Source organism: Scyliorhinus torazame, chromosome 19 (genome assembly GCF_047496885.1).
Source record: "Scyliorhinus torazame isolate Kashiwa2021f chromosome 19, sScyTor2.1, whole genome shotgun sequence".
Classification (NCBI taxonomy): Eukaryota; Metazoa; Chordata; class Chondrichthyes; order Carcharhiniformes; family Scyliorhinidae; genus Scyliorhinus; species Scyliorhinus torazame.
In genome coordinates, this window is record NC_092725.1 from 144,540,271 (window position 1) to 144,562,844 (window position 22,574).

The 22,574-nt window shown below is 51.3% G+C and overlaps 1 long non-coding RNA gene across 2 annotated transcripts in view; it reads left to right on the plus strand.

Moving 5' to 3' along the window:
* LOC140395954 (uncharacterized) overlaps positions 1 to 22,574 on the plus strand; it is a 38,022-nt gene extending 15,448 nt beyond the window's left edge. For both annotated transcript variants that reach the window (XR_011936422.1, XR_011936421.1), the window contains 3 exons: positions 1,615 to 1,725; positions 6,688 to 6,837; positions 21,764 to 22,574. This is a non-coding gene — a long non-coding RNA (uncharacterized lncRNA). The remainder of the gene's footprint in view (positions 1 to 1,614; positions 1,726 to 6,687; positions 6,838 to 21,763) is intronic.

Genomic DNA, 22,574 nt, shown 5'->3' on the forward strand with positions numbered 1-22,574 from the left:
AAAATGAATATCTTTGCTGCTGAGGTTGTAGTCTCTCTAGTTGGCTGTCTACCCGGGACACAGAGTATTGAAACCCACTGGTTGGAGCAGACCTTCTGCTTTGTGCCTTCAATTAGAACCCGCAGGCTGTAGAATTTTCTCTGGGGAGTCTCTTTCACTTGACTGACTTCCACCAGACTGCCTCTCAGTCTCAGAGGTAAAATTAGAATTCTCTGCCTGAGAATGTAAAACGGGGTTTTCTGTCCACTCTGCCTCTTGAGCACTGGCCTGCTCTCTCTGCAGGGCAGAACTAATTATAGTGGAGAGAGAGAAAAAGGCTCTTCTCCTTCGGACCTTTAGAATTCTCAGGAGAGATATTCGCCACTGAGTGTAAGTCCTGCTTCCTCCAAGTGTCACAGTACAGCTTGCATTGTTCCGATACCCAGACCAAACCTCAGTTTCTATCAGGATACCATACAAGGCCCCACAATTTTTCAATTATTTAAATGTGAGGTAAGGATACTTTGCTGCGAGACTATTCCACTGACAACCAGGGAACTTTTATATTAGCATTAAACTTTATTATTCACACAAAATTTATCCTATTAACTTCCAAAGAGAAACAGCTTTTCAATTAACAAATAAATAGTTTGTAAAAAAGAAAATCATAGAATCATAGAATTAACAGTGCAGACGGAGGCCATTCGGCCCATCAGATCTGCACCAGCCCTTGGAAAGAGCACCCTACTTAAACCCACGCCTCCACTTTATCCTCCGTAACCCAGTAACCCCACCTAACAATTGAACACTAGGCAGCAATTTGGTGTGGCCAATTCACCCAACCTGGACTGTGGAAGGAAACCGGAGCATCCGGAGGAAACCGACGCAGACACGGGGAGAAAGTGCAGACTCCACACAGATAGTCACCCAAGGCCGGAATTGAACCCAGGTCCCTGGAGCTGTGAGGCAGCTGTGCTAACCACTGTACCACTGTGCCGCCTCAAGTCTTTAAGATGACGTTCTCATCTACTTCTATCATTTCAGTTAAGCAAAATCCACACACACGGGCCTAATGCCTCTTATTATTAACGTTAACACTCAGCGGCTTACAGATTTATTCACAAAGCCCGTGGCAGAGAAGCTTTCAGAAGTCAGTCTGAGAAACACATCCCCGTCCTCAAAATCTACAGCAGGAGCTTAAAAACAAAACTAAAAACAACAGACACCAGGCAGAACCAAAAACGAAATTTAAAAAAACAGACCCAGCCCCTCCCATCTCCCATAAGTGACATCACAGCCTCCCCAGCTGTTGCCCCCTTAATCACAGCTTTAGCTGACATTTAGACGGGAATTTTCCAGATATTTGGATTGTCTTTTCCCGCTGGCAATGCACCCCCGCCTGTGGGCTTCCTGATGATGTACCCAGCATCGGGGAATTTGGCTTCATTGCCAAGTCCCATTGATAAGTGGCAGGAGTGGGGAATCCCACTGACAAGAAACACATGGACGGGGGTCGGAGGATTCCGCCCATAACCTAAATTATTTTAGTAACATTATTGCAACAGTCACTTAATACAATATATATAACAATTCCCTCCATTCATCACAACACTCTCATGTCATGTTTCGTTCCAGTGGATTCATGGATCAGGACATCATCAACGTGACATCCGACCCCATCCAGTGCTTCTCAAATGCTTGGCCTTCTTCTCGGGAGCATTTACGCTGCTGATGCAATGTTGAAAGGTCGGTAACCTGTTGAAACAAATCCTCCGAAATAGTGTAATGAACGTTGTGACTCTTCAACGAGTGGCAGCTGGCAAAACCACTATTTGCATGGAGATTCATGAAGATTGAACTCACTCCCAATTTAGTTCAGCTGACAAAGGGTCATCCAGACTCGAAACTGTAGCTCCCTTTACTCTCCACAGACGCTGTTAGACCCTTTGCCCACCGCAGGGTCCGCTGTGGCCACGCTTGGCAGGACCTGCACCAATTCTCACCCACTTAATTCCTGGCCCGGAGGATCGGAGAATCATGAGGGCCTGGAAAGAATGGGGCCGGATTATCCCACCCCTGCCGGGTTGGAGAATTGCCGGGGGGCGGCGTGAAACCCACCCCGCCGCTCCGACGGCAGCTGCTGAATTCTCCGGCGCTGGTTTTTGGGCGGGAGCGGGGATCGCGCCACGCCGGTCGGGGACCATTGGCAGTGGCCCCCCCTCGGCAATTCTCCGGGCCCCGATGGGCCGAGCGGCCGTCCATTTCCGGCCAGTCCCGCCGGCGTGAAACGGACATGGTCCATCCCGGTGTGACCTGACTTGTCAGCTGTCTAGCGGGGTCCTCGGGGGGGGGGGGAGGCGCGGGGGGATCCAACCCCCACAATGGCCTGGCCCGTGATCAGGGTCCATCGATCTGCGGGCGGGCATGTGCCATGGGGGCACTCTTTCCCTCCGCGCCGGCCTCTGGAAGGTTCCGCCATGGCCGGCGTGGAGAAGAAACACCCTGCGCATGCGCAGGAATCACGCCGGCGGTTCTGCGCATGTGCCAACTTGCGCTGGCCGGCGGAGGCCCTTCAGCGCCGGTTGGCGTGGCGCCAACCCCTCCAGCGCCGGATGTGCGGAGGATTCTGCAACATCCAAGCGGCCCGGGGCCAGAGGGCTTCGTGCCGCTCTTGGCGCCAGTACGGGTCGCCCCACCAATTGCGGGAGAATCCCGCCCAAGGCGCCTGATCCGGAATTGGATGAACAAAGAACAAAGAACAAAGAAATGTACAGCACAGGAACAGGCCCTTCGGCCCTCCAAGCCCGTGCCGACCATACTGCCCGACTAAACTACAATCTTCTACACTTCCTGGGTCCGTATCCTTCTATTCCCATCCTATTCATATATTTGTCAAGATGCCCCTTAAATGTCCCTATCGTCCCTGCCTCCACTACCTCCTCCGGTAGTGAGTTCCAGGCACCCACTACCCTCTGCGTAAAAAACTTGCCTCGTACATCTACTCTAAACTTTGCCCCTCTCACCTTAAACCTATGCCCCCTAGTAATTGACCCCTCTACCCTGGGGAAAAGCCTCTGACTATCCACTCTGTCTATGCCCCTCATAATTTTGTATACCTCTATCAGGTCGCCCCTCAACCTCCTTCGTTCCAGTGAGAACAAACCGAGTTTATTCAATCGCTCCTCATAGCTTATGCCCTCCATACCAGGCAACATTCTGGTAAATCTCTTCTGCACCCTCTCTAAAGCCTCCACATCCTTCTGGTAGTGTGGCGACCAGAATTGAACACTATACTCCAAGTGTGGCCTAACTAAGGTTCTATACAGCTGCAACATGACTTGCCAATTCTTATACTCAATGCCCCGGCCAATGAAGGCAAGCATGCCGTATGCCTTCTTGACTACCTTCTCCACCTGTGTAGCCCCTTTCAGTGATCTGTGGACCTGTACTCCTAGATCTCTTTGACTTTCAATACTCTTGAGGGTTCTACCATTCACTGTATAAAATGGGTCTTACATCCTCCCGCTGGCACAGGGGCGAAACTCGATGCCGACACAAGCAGGGACTGGAGCATCGGAAATGGATCTCTGCCACGCACCAATCCTGTTTATTCGCCAATGCTGGGTACTCCGCTGCATTGGGAACTCCATCACCAGTGGGGCGAGGCGGAGAATGCAGCCCACCTCGACTTTCCAATTCTATCTCTTTGAAAGTAGTCCTCGGTTCATTTTCCTTGAGGCCGAAGTGACCTGTGCTGATATTTTTAATGATTTGTGTATTTGAATTCCCACATTCCTTTACCTTTCTTCCTCATTCAGGTTCTTATTTTCCAAGTAATGTGATCTCCATTTTCTTACCAAATTTAAATCCTCAGACATATTGATGTTGACAGTCACTCTTATACCAAAGTTCTGAGTTTTGTGTCATCTGCAAATGCCCAAGTCTAGGTCATTAATATATTGTCGAAAAGGGCAGTGATTTTAACACCAACCTTTGGGCAACACTTTTCCTCCATTCTGCTAAACAACCATTCAACACCACTCCCTGCTTTCCTGGCTAATTTTACATCCAAGCTGCCATTGCTCCCTTAACCCCAAGTGTTTCAGATTTGCTGACAAATTTATTATGTGGTACTTTGAAATGCCTTTTGAAAGTCCGGGGGTGAGATTCTCCGACCCCCCGCCGGGTCAGAGAATCGGCGGGGGCTGGCATGAATCCCGCCCCCGCCGGTTGCCGAATTCTCCGGTACCGGAGATTCGGCGGGGGCGGGAATCGCGCCGCGCCGGTTGGCGCCCCCCCCCCCGCGATTCTCCGGCCCGGATGGGCCGAAGTCCCGCTGCTAGAATGCCTGTCCCACCGGTGTGGATTAAACCACCTACCTTACCAGCGGGACAAGGCGGCGCGGGTGGGCTCCGGGGTCCTGGGGGGGGGCGGGGCGATCTGGCCCCGGGGGGTGTCCCCACGGTGGCCTGGCCCGCGATCGGGGCCCACCGATCCGCGGGCGGGCCTGTGCCATGGGGGCACTCTTTTCCTTCCGCCTTCGCCATGGTCTCCACCATGGCAGAGGCGGAAGAGACTTCCTCCGCTGCGCATGCGCGGGAAACTGTCAGCGGCCGCAAACGCTCCCGCGCATGCGCCGCCCGGAGATATCATTTCCGCGCCAGCTGGCGGGGCACCAAAGGCCTTTTCCGCCAGCTGGCGGGGCGGAAATTCGTCTGGCGCCGACCTAGCCCCTTAAGGTTGGGGCTCGGCCCGCCAAGATGCGGAGCATTCCGCACCTTTGGGGCGGCGCGATGCCTGACTGATTTGCGCCATTTTGGGCGCCAGTCGGCGGACATCACGCCGATACCGGAGAATTTTACCCCTGATTCACAGCATCAAATGCACTGCTCCTCCCATTACTCTATCAACGGACTCAATCGAATTAATGAGCAGTAAATTTAGGTGGGATGCAAAAGGAATTGCTGATCCCATACCACTAATTTCTCGTCAGGTAGATTTTGTTTAATTTAGCCTCATGCAACGTTTATTTTCCATTGGGTGTTTATTTTCTCTGAGTTATGTGGGTTTTTTATTAATTCATTTTTGACACTTTCTATGTCACACGACATGGCTTGAGGATAAGAGGCCTGTTCCTCAGGCTTCACAACTGGTAACAAATCACTGATGGCTAATCGGTGTACGGACACTATACCTACCCTGATGTTTCTCTCTAGATTTTGCAACCTCCCTACATAGACAGGTTTCTGACCTCTGCCCCCCTCACTCCAAAATCCTAAGCAGAATTCCATATTCTACCTCTTGTTTCGCAACTCCAGACAAAAACAGAAAATATTGGACAACCTCAGCAGCACCTGTGGAGAGAGAACGGAGCTACGATTTCGAGCCTGGATGATTCTTTGTCAAAGCTGAAATGAAAAAATGAAAATCGCTTATTGTCACAAGTAGGCTTCAAATGAAGTTACTGTGAAAAGCCCCTAGTGGTGTGTGGTAAAGGCACACACATAGTCTATTTCTGCTCTGTGCAGTGGTAAAGGCACACACATAGTCTATTTCTGCTCTGTGCAGTGGTAAAGGCACACACATAGTCTATTTCTGCTCTGTGCAGTGGTAAAGGCACACACATAGTCTATTTCTGCTCTGTGCAGTGGTAAAGGCACACACATAGTCTATTTCTGCTCTGTGCAGTGGTAAAGGCACACACATAGTCTATTTCTGCTCTGTGCAGTGGTAAAGGCACACACATAGTCTATTTCTGCTCTGTGCAGTGGTAAAGGCACACACATAGTCTATTTCTGCTCTGTGCAGAGGTAAAGGCACACACATAGTCTATTTCTGCTCTGTGCAGTGGTAAAGGCACACACATAGTCTATTTCTGCTCTGTGCAGTGGTAAAGGCACACACATAGTCTATTTCTGCTCTGTGCAGTGGTAAAGGCACACACATAGTCTATTTCTGCTCTGTGCAGTGGTAAAGGCACACACATAGTCTATTTCTGCTCTGTGCAGTGGTAAAGGCACACACATAGTCTATTTCTGCTCTGTGCAGTGGTAAAGGCACACACATAGTCTATTTCTGCTCTGTGCAGTGGTAAAGGCACACACATAGTCTATTTCTGCTCTGTGCAGTGGTAAAGGCACACACATAGTCTATTTCTGCTCTGTGCAGTGGTAAAGGCACACACATAGTCTACACACAGTCTAGTTCTGAGAACTTCTTTGTTTTACTGAAGCTATCCTGCTGCTGTCGTGCATCTGTTATTGATTTATTTTAAATCCTCAAAATACAAATTGTATCATTGACTGCACGTTCTCCCCGTGTGTGCGTGGGTTTCCTCCGGGTGCTCCGGTTTCCTCCCACAGTCCAAAGACGTGCAGGTTAGGTGGATTGGCCATGATAAAATTGCCCTTAGTGTCCAAAATTGCCCTTAGTGTTGGGTGGGGTTACTGGGTTATGGGGATAGGGTGGCGGTGTTGACCTTGGGTAGGGTGCTCTTTCCAAGAGCCGGTGTAGACTCGATGGGCCGAATGGCGTCCTTCTGCACTGTAAATTCTATGAAATCTATGAAACCCACATCGAGCAATTTTCTTTCACGTGAATCATTATAGTAACAAAGTATTACTTTTGTGTAAATATTTCAAATAACATGTTCACTTGTGAAAAGTGGGACTCGTTAATAATAAAGCTTTTGTGTCTTGGGTTTATCAGGAGAAACGCCAAAAATCCAAATTTCAAATGATCACAACAATTTATACTGCCGTAGAAAAGGATGTTGATCGGAGTGCAAGTCAACGCTGATTGACCGAGGCATTGCCATGGAGAGAGCACGATGGAATTATAAGCTTCCCAAGCACCGGGGTAATTCAACAAGGCATTACGGCCTAAACATATTCTTTTTTTTTGAGATCAGGGTCCCTGTGTAGGAATGTATGTTGCTTCTCCATCTACAAGTTTGCTGACGATATGACCTTAGTGGGCCGGATCTCGAATAACGATGAGTCCGAATACAGGAGGGTGATAGAGAACCTAGTGGAGTGGTGCAGCGACAACAATCTCTCCCTCAATGCCAGCAAAACTAAAGAGCTGGTCATTGACTTCAGGAAGCAAAGTACTGTACACACCCCTGTCAGCATCAACGGGGCTGAGGTGGAGATGGTTAGCAGTTTCAAATTCCTAGGGGTACATGTGGTAGTAGAGGTATTATGGTACCTGGTAATGCTGGAACACCATTGGTAGAAATTGTATGCTTCCTATTCGTCAAGCTGTCTGGTAGCTCCGCCCTGCTAGGCGGGGTATAAGAGCCCGTGCCACCCCAGCAGTCTTCATTCTGTACCTGAGCTGCTGGGGGAAACATCTAGCTTATTAAAGCCTTCAGTTGGACTACAACCTCGCTTTAGTGGTCATTGATCGTGCATCAATTTAATAAGCTAGATTTAAAAGGATGGAGCTCTGAATCAAACCGGAGTGTCTGCAACTCAGCCCCCACGCGGCGAACTCAGCGGCAATCTTCAAGCACTGGCTGGCGTGTTTTAAAGGATATCTCAGGACGGCCGAAAACACACCCACGGGAGAACAGAAAATGCAAGTCCTGCACTCGAGGGTGAGCCCGGAAATTTACACTCTCATCGAGGACGCGGAAGACTTTGATGCGGCAATAGAGCTGCTAAAGGACATTATATTCGCTCGGTAAACCAGGTCTACGCCCGACATCTGCTAGCGACGAGCCGACAAATCCCTGGGGAATCACTGGAAGAATTCTACCGTGCACTCCTGGTGTTGGGGAGAAACTGCAGCTGCCCGCAAGTTTCGGCGAGAGACCACACTGAACTCTTGGTCCGGGACGCTTTCGTGGCAGGTATGCTGTCATCCCAAATCCGCCAGCGATTGCTGGAAAAAGACACTCTAGGTCTCAAGAAGGCATGGCACTTGCAGGCTCCCTGGATGTGGCCTCCCGAAATGCCCGCGCTTATGTTCCCGACCGCGCGGCAGCCCCCTGGTCAGCGTGGAACCCCTCCGCAGCCGACCCCGAGACATCCCCCATCCCCCCACAAGCTTGTGCTGCAAGGCGGCCTGGCAACCCCGGGGGGGGGCCCGCTGCTACTTTTGCGGGCAGGCCAAGCACCCCCGGCAGCACAGCCCGGCCCACGCATCCACCTGCAGGGGATGCGGTAAAAAGGGCCATTTCGTGGTGGTATGCCAGGCCCGTGCGGTTGCCACGGTCTCCGGCGGCAAATGCGGACCGCCACCATAAACCTCGCCACGGTCCCCATGCGACCAGCTGGCGCTGCCATCTTCCTACTCCAGGGCCACGTGCGGCCCCCGGGCGCCGCCATCCTGTCCCGCGGAAGCCACGTTAGATGGATGGGCGCCGCCATTTTGTGCACCCCCAGCAAATTGCGATCAATGGGAGCCGCCATCTTGGATGGACCCCCAGGGCCCCAGCTCGGCTGACCACACACCGCCCGAAGAGAACATTCAACTGCTGAGATTAGCCTCGGTGACTCTGGATCAGTCCCGGCCTCGGACACTCTCAACTGCTACAACGACAGTACTAATCAACGGACACGAGACGTCCTGCTTAATCGACTCTGGGAGCACGGAGAGCTTCATCCACCCCGACACGGTAAGGCGCTGTTCTCTCAAAAAATCAAAATACTCCCTGGCCTCCGGTTCCCACTCAGTAGAGATAAAGGGGTTTTGTGTAGTAAACCTCACAGTCCAGGGAAGGGAGTTTACAAATTACCGGCTCTACGTCCGTCCCCACCTCTGCGCGGCCGCACTCCTAGGTTTAGACTTTGAGTGTAATCTCCAAAGTCTAACTTCGAAATTCGGCGGCCCTATACCCCCCTCACTGTCTGCGGCCTTGAGACCTTTAAGATCGATCCTCCTTCCCTGTTTGCGAACCTCACCCTGGATTGCAAACCCATCGCCACCAGGAGCAGACGGCACTGTGCCCAGGATCGGATCTTTATTAGGTCAGAGGTCCAAAGGCTACTGAGGGAAGGGGTCATTGAAGCGAGCAACAGTCCCTGGAGAGCTCAAGTAGTGGTGGTAAAGACCGGGGAGAAGCATAGGATGGTCATCGACTACAGTCAGACCATCAACAGGTTTACACAGCTGGACACGTACCCTCTCCCCCACATATCCGACCTGGTCAACAGGATCGCGCATTACAAGGTCTTCTCCACGGTGGATCTCAAGTCCGTCTACCACCAGCTCCCCATCCGCACTAGTGACCGCAAATACACTGCCTTCAAGGCAGATGGGCGGCTCTATCACTTCTTAAGGGTTCCCTTTGGTGTCACTAACGGGGTCTCGGTCTTCCAGCGCGTGATGGACCGAATGGTTGACCGGTACGGTTTACGGGCAACATTCCCGTATCTCGATAATGTCACCATCTGTGGCCACGACCAGCAGGACCACGACACCAACCTCCGAAAATTCCTCCTGACCACAAAGATCCTTAACCTTACGTATAACAAGGATAAATGCGTGTTTAGCATCGACCGCCTAGCCAGCCTCGGCTACATAGTGCGAAATGGAGGCCCCGACCCGGAACGCATGCGCCCCCTTATGGAGTTCCCCCTCCCTCACTGCTCCTAGGCCCTGAAGCGCTGCCTAGGGTTTTTCAGTTACTACGTCCAGTGGGTCCCCAACTACGCGGACAAGGCCCGTCCCCTGATCCAATCCACAGCTTTTCCCCTGTCGATAGAGGCCCGCCAGGCCTTCAGCTGCATCAAAGCAGGCATTGCAAAGGCCACGATGCACACCATCGACGAGTCCCTCCCCTTCCAGGTCGAGAGCGATGCGTCTGACGTAGCTCTAGCGGCCACCTTCAACCAAGCGGGCAGGCCCGTGGCTTTCTTCTCCCGCACCCTCCATGCTTCCGAAATTCGCCATTCCTCGGTCGAAAAAGAGGCACAAGCCATAGTAGAAGCTGTGCGACATTGGAGGCATTACCTGGCCGGCAGGAGATTCACTCTCCTCACTGACCAACGGTCGGTTGCTTTCATGTTCGATAACGCACAGCGGGGCAAGATGGAGGATCGAACTCTCCACCTACAACTACGAGATTTTGTATCGTCCCGGGAAGCTAAACGAGCCTCCTGATGCCCCGTCCCGCGGCACATGTGCCACCGCATAAGTGGACCTCCTCCGAGCCCTCCACGAGGACCTCTGCCACCCGGGGGTGACTCGCCTTTTCCACTTTATCAAGACCCGCAACCTGCCCTACTCCATCGAGGAGGTCAGGACGGCCACCAGGGATTGCCAAATCTGCGCAGAGTGCAAACCGCACTTCTACCGGCCAGAGAAAGCGCACCTGATGAAGGCTTCCCATCCCTTTGAACGCCTCAGTATGGACTTCAAAGGCCCCCTCTCCTCCACCGACCGCAACACGTACTTCCTGAATGTGATTGATGAGTACTCCCGGTTCCCATTCGCCATCCCCTGCCCCGACATGACCGCAACCACCGTCATCAAGGCCCTCCATAGCATCTTTGCACTGTTCGGGTTCCCCGCTTACATACACAGTGATAGGGGATCCTCCTTTATGAGCGACGAACTGCGTCAATTCCTGCTCAGCAAGGGCATTGCCTCGAGCAGGACGACCAGTTACAACCCCCGGGGTAACGGACAGGTAGAGAGGGAGAGCGGAACGGTCTGGAAGACCGTCCTACTGGCCCTACGGTCCAGGAATCTCCCAGTCTCCCGCTGGCAGGAATTCCTCCCGGATGCCCTCCACTCCATCCGGTCACTGCTTTGTACCACAACCAACCAAACACCTCACGGACATCTTCTTGTCTTCCCCAGGAAGTCCTCCTCTGGGACCTCGCTCCCGACCTGACTGGCAGCTCCTGGACCCATCCTGCTCCAAAAACATGTGCGGGTGCACAAGTCGGACCCGTTGGTGGAGAGGGTCCATCTTCTCCACGCTAATCCCCAGTATGCCTGCGTGGCGTACCCCGACGGCCGACAAGATACAGTCTCCCTACGAGACCTGGTGCCCGCCGGAGCCCCACGCACACCCCAGCCACCAGTCCCACCCTCCCTCCCACCGGGGCATCTTACAGGAGGATCGGTCCTTCCGCCGGCCCCGTCTAGGCCCCCCAACCCACCGACGCACCCCGCAGGCGCTCCCTTCGCAGAGGTATTACGGTACCTCCATAACTATTGCTACCACGTTGCCATGTTTCTAGTATCAGGCCACCATCCCCGCCAGACCCTTTTTTAACAGGGGGTGAATATGGTAGTAGAGGTATTACGGTACCTGGTAATGCTGGAACACCATTGGTAGAAATTGTATGCTTCCTATTGGTCAAGCTGTATGGTAGCTCCGCCCTGCTAGGCGGGGTACAAGAGCCCGTGCCGCCCCAGCAGTCTTCATTCTGTACCTGAGCTGCTGGGGGAAACATCTAGCTTATTAAAGCCTTCAGTTGGACTACAACCTCGCTTTAGTGGTCATTGATCATGCATCAGTACACATCTCTAAAAATCTGTCCTGGTCCACCCACGTCGACACTACCACCAAGAAAGCACGGCAGCGCCTATACTTCCTCATTATTCCTCAAATTCGGCATGTCCACACTGACTCTTACCAACTTTTACAGATGCACCATAGAAAGCATCCTATCTGGCTGCATCACTGCCTAGTATGGAAACTGCTCGGCCCAGGACTGCAAGAAACTTCAGAGAGTCGTGAACACCGCCCAGTCCATCACACAAACCTGCCTCCCATCCATTGACTCCATCTACACCTCCCGCTGCTGGGGAAAGCAGGCAGCATAATCAAAGATCCCTCCCACCCGGCTTACTCACTCTTCCAACTTCCTCCATCGGGCAGGAGATACAGAAGTCTGAGAACACGCACGTACAGACTCAAAAACAGCTTCTTCCCCGCTGTTACCAGACTCCTAAACGACCCTCTTAAGGACTGACCTCATTAACACTATGTGGTGAATGTATAATTACTGATAATTCACCAGTGCACTGTGTTATGTTATTAACCCTGTGGGCTCCACCTATGGGCCATTGTGTGGCTTCACCCACAGCGGATATGTTGGGGCATGTATAGGCTCCGCCCATGGCTCCACCCCTTTAAAGGAAGTATAAAGAACAAAGAACAAAGAAATGTACAGCACAGGAACAGGCCCTTCGGCCCTCCAAGCCCGTGCCGACCATACTGCCCGACTAAACTACAATCTTCTACACTTCCTGGGTCCGTATCCTTCTATTCCCATCCTATTCATATATTTGTCAAGATGCCCCTTAAATGTCCCTATCGTCCCTGCTTCCACTACCTCCTCCGGTAGCGAGTTCCAGGCACCCACTACCCTCTGCGTAAAAAACTTGCCTCGTACATCTACTCTAAACCTTGCCCCTCTCACCTTAAACCTATGCCCCCTAGTAATTGACCCCTCTACCCTGGGGAAAGCCTCTGACTATCCACTCTGTCTATGCCCCTCATAATTTTGTATACCTCTATCAGGTCGCCCCTCAACCTCCTTCGTTCCAGTGAGAACAAACCAAGTTTATTCAATCGCTCCTCATAGCTTATGCCCTCCATACCAGGCAACATTCTGGTAAATCTCTTCTGCACCCTCTCTAAAGCCTCCACATCCTTCTGGTAGTGTGGCGACCAGAATTGAACACTATACTCCAAGTGTGGCCTAACTAAGGTTCTATACAGCTGCAACATGACTTGCCAATTCTTATACTCAATGCCCCGGCCAATGAAGGCAAGCATGCCGTATGCCTTCTTGACTACCTTCTCCACCTGTGTTGCCCCTTTCAATGACCTGTGGACCTGTACTCCTAGATCTCTTTGACTTTCAATACTCTTGAGGGTTCTACCATTCACTGTATATTCCCTACCTGCATTAGCCCTTCCAAAATGCATTACCTCACATTTGTCCGGATTAAACTCCATCTGCCATCTCTCCGCCCAAGTCTCCAGACAATCTAAATCCTGCTGTATCCTCAGACAGTCCTCATCGCTATCCGCAATTCCACCAACCTTTGTGTCGTCTGAAAACTTACTAATCAGACCAGTTACATTTTCCTCCAAATCATTTATATATACTACAAACAGCAAAGGTCCCAACACTGATCCCTGTGGAACACCACTGGTCACAGCCCTCCAATTAGAAAAGCATCCCTCCATTGCTACCCTCTGCCTTCTATGGCCTAGCCAGTTCTGTATCCACCTTGCCAGTTCACCCCTGATCCCGTGTGACTTCACCTTTTGTACTAGTCTACCATGAGGGACCTTGTCAAAGGCCTTACTGAAGTCCATATAGACAACATCTACTGCCCTACCTGCATCAATCATCTTAGTGACCTCCTCGAAAAACTCTATCAAGTTAGTGAGACACGACCTCCCCTTCACAAAACCGTGCTGCCTCTCACTAATACGTCCATTTGCTTCCAAATGGGAGTAGATCCTGTCTCGAAGAATTCTCTCCAGTAATTTCCCTACCACTGAAGTAAGGCTCACCGGCCTGTAGTTCCCGGGATTATCCTTGCTACCCTTCTTAAACAGAGGAACAACATTGGCTATTCTCCAGTCCTCCGGGACATCCCCTGAAGACAGCGAGGATCCAAAGATTTCTGTCAAGGCCTCAGCAATTTCCTCTCCAGCCTCCTTCAGTATTCTGGGGTAGATCCCATCAGGCCCTGGGGACTTATCTACCTTAATATTTTTTAAGACACCCAACACCTCGTCTTTTTGGATCACAATGTGACCCAGGCTATCTACACCCCCTTCTCCAGACTCAACATCTACCAATTCCTTCTCTTTGGTGAATACTGATGCAAAGTATTCATTTAGTACCTCACCCATTTCCTCTGGCTCCGCACATAGATTCCCTTGCCTATCCTTCAGTGGGCCAACCCTTTCCCTGGCTACCCTCTTGCTTTTTATGTACGTGTAAAAAGCCTTGGGATTTTCCTTAACCCTATTTGCCAATGACTTTTCATGACCCCTTCTAGCCCTCCTGACTCCTTTCTTAAGTTCCTTCCTACTTTCCTTATATGCCACACAGGCTTCGTCTGTTCCCAGCCTTTTAGCCCTGACAAATGCCTCCTTTTTCTTTTTGACGAGGCCTACAATATCACTCGTCATCCAAGGTTCCCGAAAATTGCCGTATTTATCTTTCTTCCTCACAGGAACATGCCTGTCCTGTATTCCTTTCAACTGACACTTGAAAGCCTCCCACATGTCAGATGTTGATTTGCCCTCAAACATCTGCCCCCAATCTATGTTCTTCAGTTCTTGCCTAATATTGTTATAATTAGCCTTCCCCCAATTTAGCACATTCATCCTCGGACCACTCTTATCCTTGTCCACCAGTACTTTAAAACTTACTGAATTGTGGTCACTGTTACCAAAATGCTCCCCTACTGAAACATCTACCACCTGGCCGGGCTCATTCCCCAATACCAGGTCCAGTACCGCCCCTTCCCTAGTTGGACTGTTTACATATTGTTTTAAGAAGCCCTCCTGGATGTTCCTTACAAACTCCGCCCCGTCTAAGCCCCTGGCACTAAGTGAGTCCCAGTCAATATTGGGGAAGTTGAAGTCTCCCATCACCACAACCCTGTTGTTTTTACTCTTTTCCAAAATCTGTCTACCGATCTGCTCCTCTATCTCCCGCTGGCTGTTGGGAGGCCTATAGTATACCCCCAACATTGTGACTGCACCCTTCTTATTCCTGATCTCTACCCATATAGCCTCACTGCCCTCTGAGGTGTCCTCTCGCAGTATAGCTGTGATATTCTCCCAAACAAGTAGCGCAACTCCGCCTCCCCTTTTACATCCCCCTCTATCCCGCCTGAAACATCCAAATCCTGGAACGTTTAGCTGCCAATCCTGCCCTTCCCTCAACCAGGTCTCTGTAATGGCAACAACATCATAGTTCCAAGTAGTAATCCAAGCTCTAAGTTCATCTGCCTTACCCGTAATGCTCCTTGCATTAAAACATATGCACTTCAGGCCACCAGACCCGCTGTGTTCAGCAACTTCTCCCCGTCTGCTCTGCCTCAGAGCCACACTGTCCCTATTCCCTAGTTCTCCCTCAATGCTCTCACCTTCTGACCTATTGCTCCCGTGCCCACCCCCCTGCCATACTAGTTTAAACCCTCCCGTGTGGCACTAGCAAACCTCGCGGCCAGGATATTTATGCCTCTCCGGTTTAGATGCAACCCGTCCATCTTATACAGGTCACACCTGCCCCGGAAGAGCTCCCAGTGGTCCAGATAACGGAAACCCTCCCTCCTACACCAGCTGTTTAGCCACGTGTTTGTCTGCTCTATCTTCCTATTTCTAGCCTCACTGGCACGTGGCACAGGGAGTAATCCCGAGATTACAACCCTCGAGGTCCTGACTTTTAACTTTCTGCCTAGCTCCCTGAACTCCTGCTGCAGGACCTCATGCCCCTTCCTGCCTATGTCGTTAGTACCAATATGTACAACGACCTCTGCCTGTTTGCCCTCCCCCTTCAGGATTCCCTCTACCCGTTCGGAGACATCCTGGACCCTGGCACCAGGGAGGCAACATACCATCCTGGAGTCTCTTTCACGTCCACAGAAGCGCCTATCTGTGCCCCTGACTATAGAGTCCCCTATTACTATTACTCTTCTGCGCTTTGACCCTCCCTTCTGAACATCAGAGCCAGCCGTGGTGCCACTGCTCTGGCTGCTGCTGTTTTCCCCTGATAGGCTATCCCCCCGACAGTATCCAAAGGGGTATATCTGTTCGAGAGGGGGACAACCACAGGGGATTCCTGCACTGACTGCCTGCCCTTTCTGGTGGTCACCCATTTCTCTGCCTGCACCTTGGGTGTGACCACATTTACATAACTGCGATCTATGACGCTTTCCGCCACCTGCATGCTCCTAAGTGCATCCAATTGCTGCTCCAACCGAACCATGCGGTCTGTGAGGAGCTGCAGTTGGGTACACTTTCTGCAGATGAAGCCATCCGGGACGCTGGAAGCCTCCCGGACCTGCCACATCTCACAGTCAGAGCACAGCACCCCTCTAACTGACATTGCGTCAATTAATTAAAATTAAAATTTGTCTTTTTTTTTAATACTTTTTTTTTTTAAATTGCAAAGTTACTGTCAACTATCTGTTTCCTAGCACTAGATTTCTAATAGAAATGCGATAGCTAACTATAATACTCTCCGATCTCTGGCTTAGATATCCTCTAAATTATAATTAAGTTATTATGTTTAATTAGTTCCCAAATACTCAAATTTTTTTTTTAAAATTTAGGTTAGAATCCCAACCAGCCACTCAGGTCACAGCTTTTCTGTGATGTCACTTCAGTTTCCCCCCGACACACAATTTGAAAAAAGGTATAAAAGTAAAAATCACTTACTTACCTTCTGAGTGTCTGAGATGTTCTCAGGTTCTCTCGCTGACAGAGACTGCTCCTCCACCTCCGATCCTTGACCTGCACAATGCTAATAATATAATAATATAATATGGCACTTACCTTACACCAATGGGTCTTATTATTAGGTTAGAGGAGGAGGGCGGGTGGGAGACACTACACGTGTAGTGTCTCGGGTTTCCTCTCCACCAGAATTTATTGGTTGGGGGGGGGGGACTTCCCAGAGGTCCGCGGGTCGAACTTCCGGTTCCCGCCTTATATAAAAACAAATAAAACAGAAAAGAAGAACAGACACGGGACCAGGCAAGGCTTATTAAATTCACTACTCACCTCCAAGAAGGCCCCTGCGCACCGCTGCCGCCGAAATCCAAAGGGCTGCTCCTGTAAAGGTAAGGTTTTTAAATACACTACTCACCTCCCAGAAGGCCCCTGCGCACCGCTGCCGCCGAAATCCAAAGGGCTGCTCCTGTAAAGGTAAGGTTTTTAAATACACTACTCACCTCCCAGAAGGCCCCTGCGCACCGCTGCCGCCGAAAGCCAAAGGGCTCCTCCTGTAAAGGTAAGGTTTTTAAATACACTACTCACCTCCCAGAGGGCCCCTGCGCACCGCTGCCGCCGAAATCCAAAGGGCTGCTCCTGTAAAGGTAAGGTTTTTAAATACACTACTCACCTCCCAGAGGGCCCCTGCGCACCGCTGCCGCCGAAATCCAAAGGGCTGCTCCTGTAAAGGTAAGGTTTTTAAATACACTACTCACCTCCCAGAGGGCCCCTGCGCACCGCTGCCGCCGAAATCCAAAGGGCTCCTCCTGTAAAGGTAAGGTTTTTAAATACACTACTCACCTCCCAGAGGGCCCCTGCGCACGGCTGCCGCCGAAATCCAAAGGGCTGCTCCTGTAAAGGTAAGGTTTTTAAATACACTACTCACCTCCCAGAGGGCCCCTGCGCACCGCTGCCGCCGAAATCCAAAGGGCTGCTCCTGTAAAGGTAAGGTTTTTAAATACACTACTCACCTCCCAGAAGGCCCCTGCGCACCGCTGCCGCCGAAATCCAAAGGCTGCTCCTGTAAAGGTAACGTTTTAAAATACACTACTCACCTCCCAGAAGGCCCCTGCGCACCGCTGCCGCCGAAATCCAAAGGGCTGCTCCTGTAAAGGTAAGGTTTTTAAAGAGCCGCTGACCTGCGGGGCCGCCTTCAGTGTTGTACCGGTTGCAGGCAGGCACAGTTCCAAGCTGATTAAAACCACGGTTTACTTCTCCACGTGTCTTTGAGTGAACTGATGGTCGCATCACACTACACCCCTGTATGCTTTACCCGATACCGGTGTTTATGCAGTTACATTGTGTACCTTATGTTGCCCTGTTATGTATTTTCTTTTCTTTTCGTTTCATGTACTTAATGATCTGTTGAGCTGCTCGCAGAAACAATATGCACAGTGTGATTCATACTGTTGTAATAAAGGTCATCAACATGACCTCAGTGGAAGGGAAATGTGTCATGTGATCCAGTCTTAGATTCACTTTTGCCTTGAGCAGAACACCAACAGATCAGGGCCGGGATTCTCCCCTACCCGGCGGGGCGGGGGGTCCCGGCGGGATGGAGGGCGTGAACCACTCCGGCGTCGGGCCGCCCCAAAGGTGTGGATTTCTCCGCACCTTTAGGGGCCAAGCCCTCACTTTTCGGGGCTAGGCCCGCGCCGGAGTGGTTGCCGTCCCGCCGGCTGGCGTGGAAGGTCTTTGGCGCCATGCCAGCCGGGGCCGAAGGGACTCCACCGGCCGGCGGAAGTCCGCGCATGTGTGGGAGCGTCAGCGGCTGCTGACTTCATCCTCGCACATGTGCAGGGGGGGGGGTCACCTACGCATCGGCCATCGCGGAGACCTACACGGCCGTCGCGTAGTAAAAGAGTGCCCCCATGCCATAGGCCCGCCCGCTGATCGATGGGCCCCGATCGTGGGCCAGGCCACCGTGGGGGCCACATCGCCCCGCGCCCCACCCAGGACCCCGGAGCCCGCCCGCGCCGCCTTGTCCCGCCGGTAAAGAGGTGGTTTAATTCACGCCGGCGGGACAGGCATTCCAGCAGCGGGACTTCGGTTGATTGAGGGCCTGAGAATCGCCGGGGGGGACCCGCCGTCTGGAGCAGCGCAATTCCCGTCCCCTCCGAATCTCCCGTGCCGGAGAATTCGGCGGCCGGCGGGGGTGGGATTCACGCCGCCCCCCGGTGATTCTCTGACGCAGCGGGGGGTTGGAGTATCCTGCCCCTGGTGTCTTCAAGCTTTAAACCTCTGTATAAGGGTATAGAGGGGATTTACCAGAGTGGTTTCAGGGACGATGGATGTTAAACTAGAGACACAGCCTGGAAAAGCTGGGCATTTCACACACACCTCATCTTTTACAGCTTGAGCTGGCTCCCACATGTCCCACCTGATGCTAAGGCCTCAAACCCAACTCCTGCCTGGATTACTTCTGCATTTGCACATTTAATTGTTCAGAGTCCTTTTGAGTGCCATTGCGGTGACTGTACTGTGCCTCTTACCCTCGAGCAGCGCAGGAGTTTATTAACCATCTCACAGCACTGAATCCAGACCTGTTTGTGGATCCCATGACTGCTATCCACCGCTGCCACTGTTATCAGGTAAGAGGGCAGCCTCCATGAATAGAAAATAGGCCCTTGTGCTGTTCCCAGATCACTTGGAGGAGACAATTCGGAGAGGTACCTCTGAACTGTGGGTTCACCCATTGTCTGCATCGGGACATTCTTCATAGTTTAATGGGGATCAACAGTTTGGGGGTGGGGTGGGGGCAGAGTTGGAAGGTGTTTGGGAATCCAAGGGCAACAGATCAGGGGTGGGATTCTCCGACCCTCCACACCAAAACTGCGCTCGGCGCGGGGGCGGAGAATTACCGAAAATAGGCTCCCACACCGGCACGTGATTCACCGGCGACTAGAGAATCGCCACCAGTCACGTGCTCGATGCGGCGCCGGTCGGGGGCCATTGAAAGTAGCCCCTTTGTCGATTCTCTGCGCTCGAAGGGCCGTGTGCCCGCCGATCTCTGCCTAATCCCGCCGGCGGGGTTCACATGTGGTCCCACCCAGCGGGACCTCAGACTTCTGGCTGCGGGGGCCGTCCTGTAGGGAGGGCGGAGGGGTCCGACTCGGGGGGGGGGGGGGGGCTCCACGGTGGCCAGGCCCATGATCGGTGGCTACGGATCGGCGGGCGTGCTCATTCCAGGAGGGGCCTATGTTCCTCCGCGCCACGCCCCTGTAGGCAGGAGCCATGTTGCGCTGGGGCCGGCGCGAAGACGGCCGCCGGGCACATGCGCGGATCTGCGGCTGGCTGCCGTGCGCATCCGCGGCTGCGCGGCGTAACTGCAGGACTCCACCTGCAGCTGGAGCTGCGGGACGCACGCCGGGGCCCTGCTGGCCCACTTGAGGAGGGAGAATCACCCCAGACTTTCTCGGGAAAAGTCCGGAGTGATTCCCACCCATTTTCCGGCATGCGTGGGGACTTAGTCCCCAGAAGTGAGAATCCTGCCCCAGATGTGGGGTCAGTGTATTACGATCCCAGACCAGACCCCAACAGACCGAAACCCACCCCAATATTTTAATTTTGAAAGGATACCTCACTCCAGGAGGGATTTCACACTATATAGGGATATGGTTTATTAAAACAAACACTATTACTAATACAGTAGTGAAATCTTTAATATCACACCTGGAAATAGCTTACAATTACCCCTTAAACAATAGTACTCAACACAGTGAATACAATACCTTTAATTTCTATCTTTATTCCCACTTAAACAACAGGAAAAAAGACCATCTCTACCCTCAATCTGATTAAATACCAATGGCACAGAGTAATACTTGCTTTACCGAGATGTTCATTAAGAAAGAGCCCCTTGACACTGCTTCTCCAGTCCAAACTTTGGCTGCATGTTTTCAAAAGCTGTCTTCAACTGGCTTGTTTAATTTCTCCCATTGTCTTCAGACAAGTCCGACTGCTTTAAATACTGTTTTAACTAACTTACAGGACAGTTTCTCTGTGCACACAGCTTCAGCCAGATCAGAACTCAGCTGAAAATGCTTCCTCAAAATGCCTGATACCTTAATTCCACCCAGCAATGACATCATCTCACCAAGCTGAAAACAAATTAACTCCCCAGAGAATCCCCTTAATCAAAACAGAATTGCATGAGCCCAAGCTTTTATGACGATGAATTGCACCCTCGACTTCGAAAAGCTTTGTTGACTTTTAAACCAACCTGTCCACGGCTGCCACATGATTGGCTGGCCCCTCGCCTCTGCATAGTTGGTTGGCTGGCTGCCACATGTCTATATATGGCCCGTCGGCCCTCTCGGAGTGGACGTGCGATGCAGCTGAACCGTCGGGATGCTCAAAGTGAGATGATTTCGGCCACCATGTGCAAAAGAATCCTTCCACCCAACCCACTCAGTCGTATCATTAATGGGTGTGGAAAATTTCACCCTGTTCATTCTCATTCCCTTCGCCAAGGGAGATTCAGGTTAGACACCTGAACATCTGTCTGAACCTATATCCTAAATTATTCATGTTTGACAAGCTGCTTTCTGATCTGATGTAACTATGGTCCCAGCAGCGTACAAATGATGTTATCAAGCTGGATAGTTGAGCTCTATTTCTGTAGAATATTCTAGTTTGGAGCTGTTTGTTTTTAGCAGTATTACATGAAGGTTACAGAAAGATTTGAGCAGTTCAGTCCTTGAGGCAAGACACAAGTAGATGATTTTTTTAATAGTAGATGGGACGTTTCACTATTAAAGTTGTCTTTTGGCCAGTGTGGTGGGAGATGTCCTCTCATATGAAGTATGCACATCAAAATATATCTACACATGTTTGAATAACTGTACAAAGTCTGCACGCTCTCCCCGTGTCTGCGTGGGTTTCCTCCGGGTTCTCCGGTTTCCTCCCACAAGTCACCACTGTCTGACTGGCGTGTGGTTTGACAGGCCTTACTGAAAAGAGGCATCGTGAGTCAATCCAGCTGGCTGGCAGGACCCCCGACACCACAAGATTCAGCCCCTGATTGCTAACTATGGGCTGCACGGTAGCACAGTGGTTAGCACTGTTGCTTCCCAGCGCCAGGGACCTAGCTTCGATTCCCGGCTTGGGTCATTGTTTGTGCGGAGTCTGCCCGTTCTCCCCGTGTCTGCGTGGGTTTCCTCCGGGTGCTCCGGTTTCCTCCCACAGGCCCCGAAAGACGTGCTGTTGGTGAATTGGACATTCTGAATTCTCCCTCTGTGTACCCGAACAGGCGCCGGACTAGGGGATTTTCACAGTAACTTCATTGCAGTGTTAATGTAAGCCTACTCGTGACACTATTAAAGATTGTTATGTATTTTTCTTCTGTAGCGTATTCTTCACCACAGCCGTCCGGCTGCTGACTTGCCGCCGTTCAAGTAATCGAAGCAAGAGCGTTTGTTGTGCGACAGTCCACAGCCGGATCTCAAACTCTCTGCGCTCGGTACTCTGGCCTGCTGGAGAATGCAGCTATTGAAGCCACAGAGAGGGACATGGTCACCCTTCAGAGCAATTCCATGCTGAAGCGATGTCCAGAACTTGATTCTCCTCATTCAGAAGCATAATTTCAGTCTTGACAGGGCCTGTCCATCATGTGCACTGTGCACAGGAATTCACCAAATATTCCATTCTCGCTTCCCCCCGATTCAACACAAGCAGTGCGTTGTAATCAATTTACCAAATGAAGCCACAGAATTTATTCTGTGAAGTAGGAAGTTTTCTCTGGTGCATTACCAGAGCCGGAATTCATTTGTACTGAATGTTAATCTTCGCACTGAGATATCCATCAGTGTCTACAAAATTTCATGGTCTCGGGAAACGTGCTAAGTCCAGAGGATTGAATACGACAACATTTAATAATGTATCAGTGAAAGTCAACCGCAAGTATATTAAAAATCCACTTGTATAACATTGAGAAAAAGTTTGTCATCATTGAGGGAGCTGGTTTTGGTCGAGATGGAGGGAAGGCATTCTCAGGTTGTTAAAGCTGCCCCGCGAAAATGGTCAAATAAATGTTCCAAATCAAATGCTTTTGGTGAAATTGGTGCTTCTACTGTACAATTTTATCATTCATTTTCAAACGATGCCATTTCAATGTAAAAAATATTTCCGTGAATAAAGGTGTGCAACATATTGGAAAATA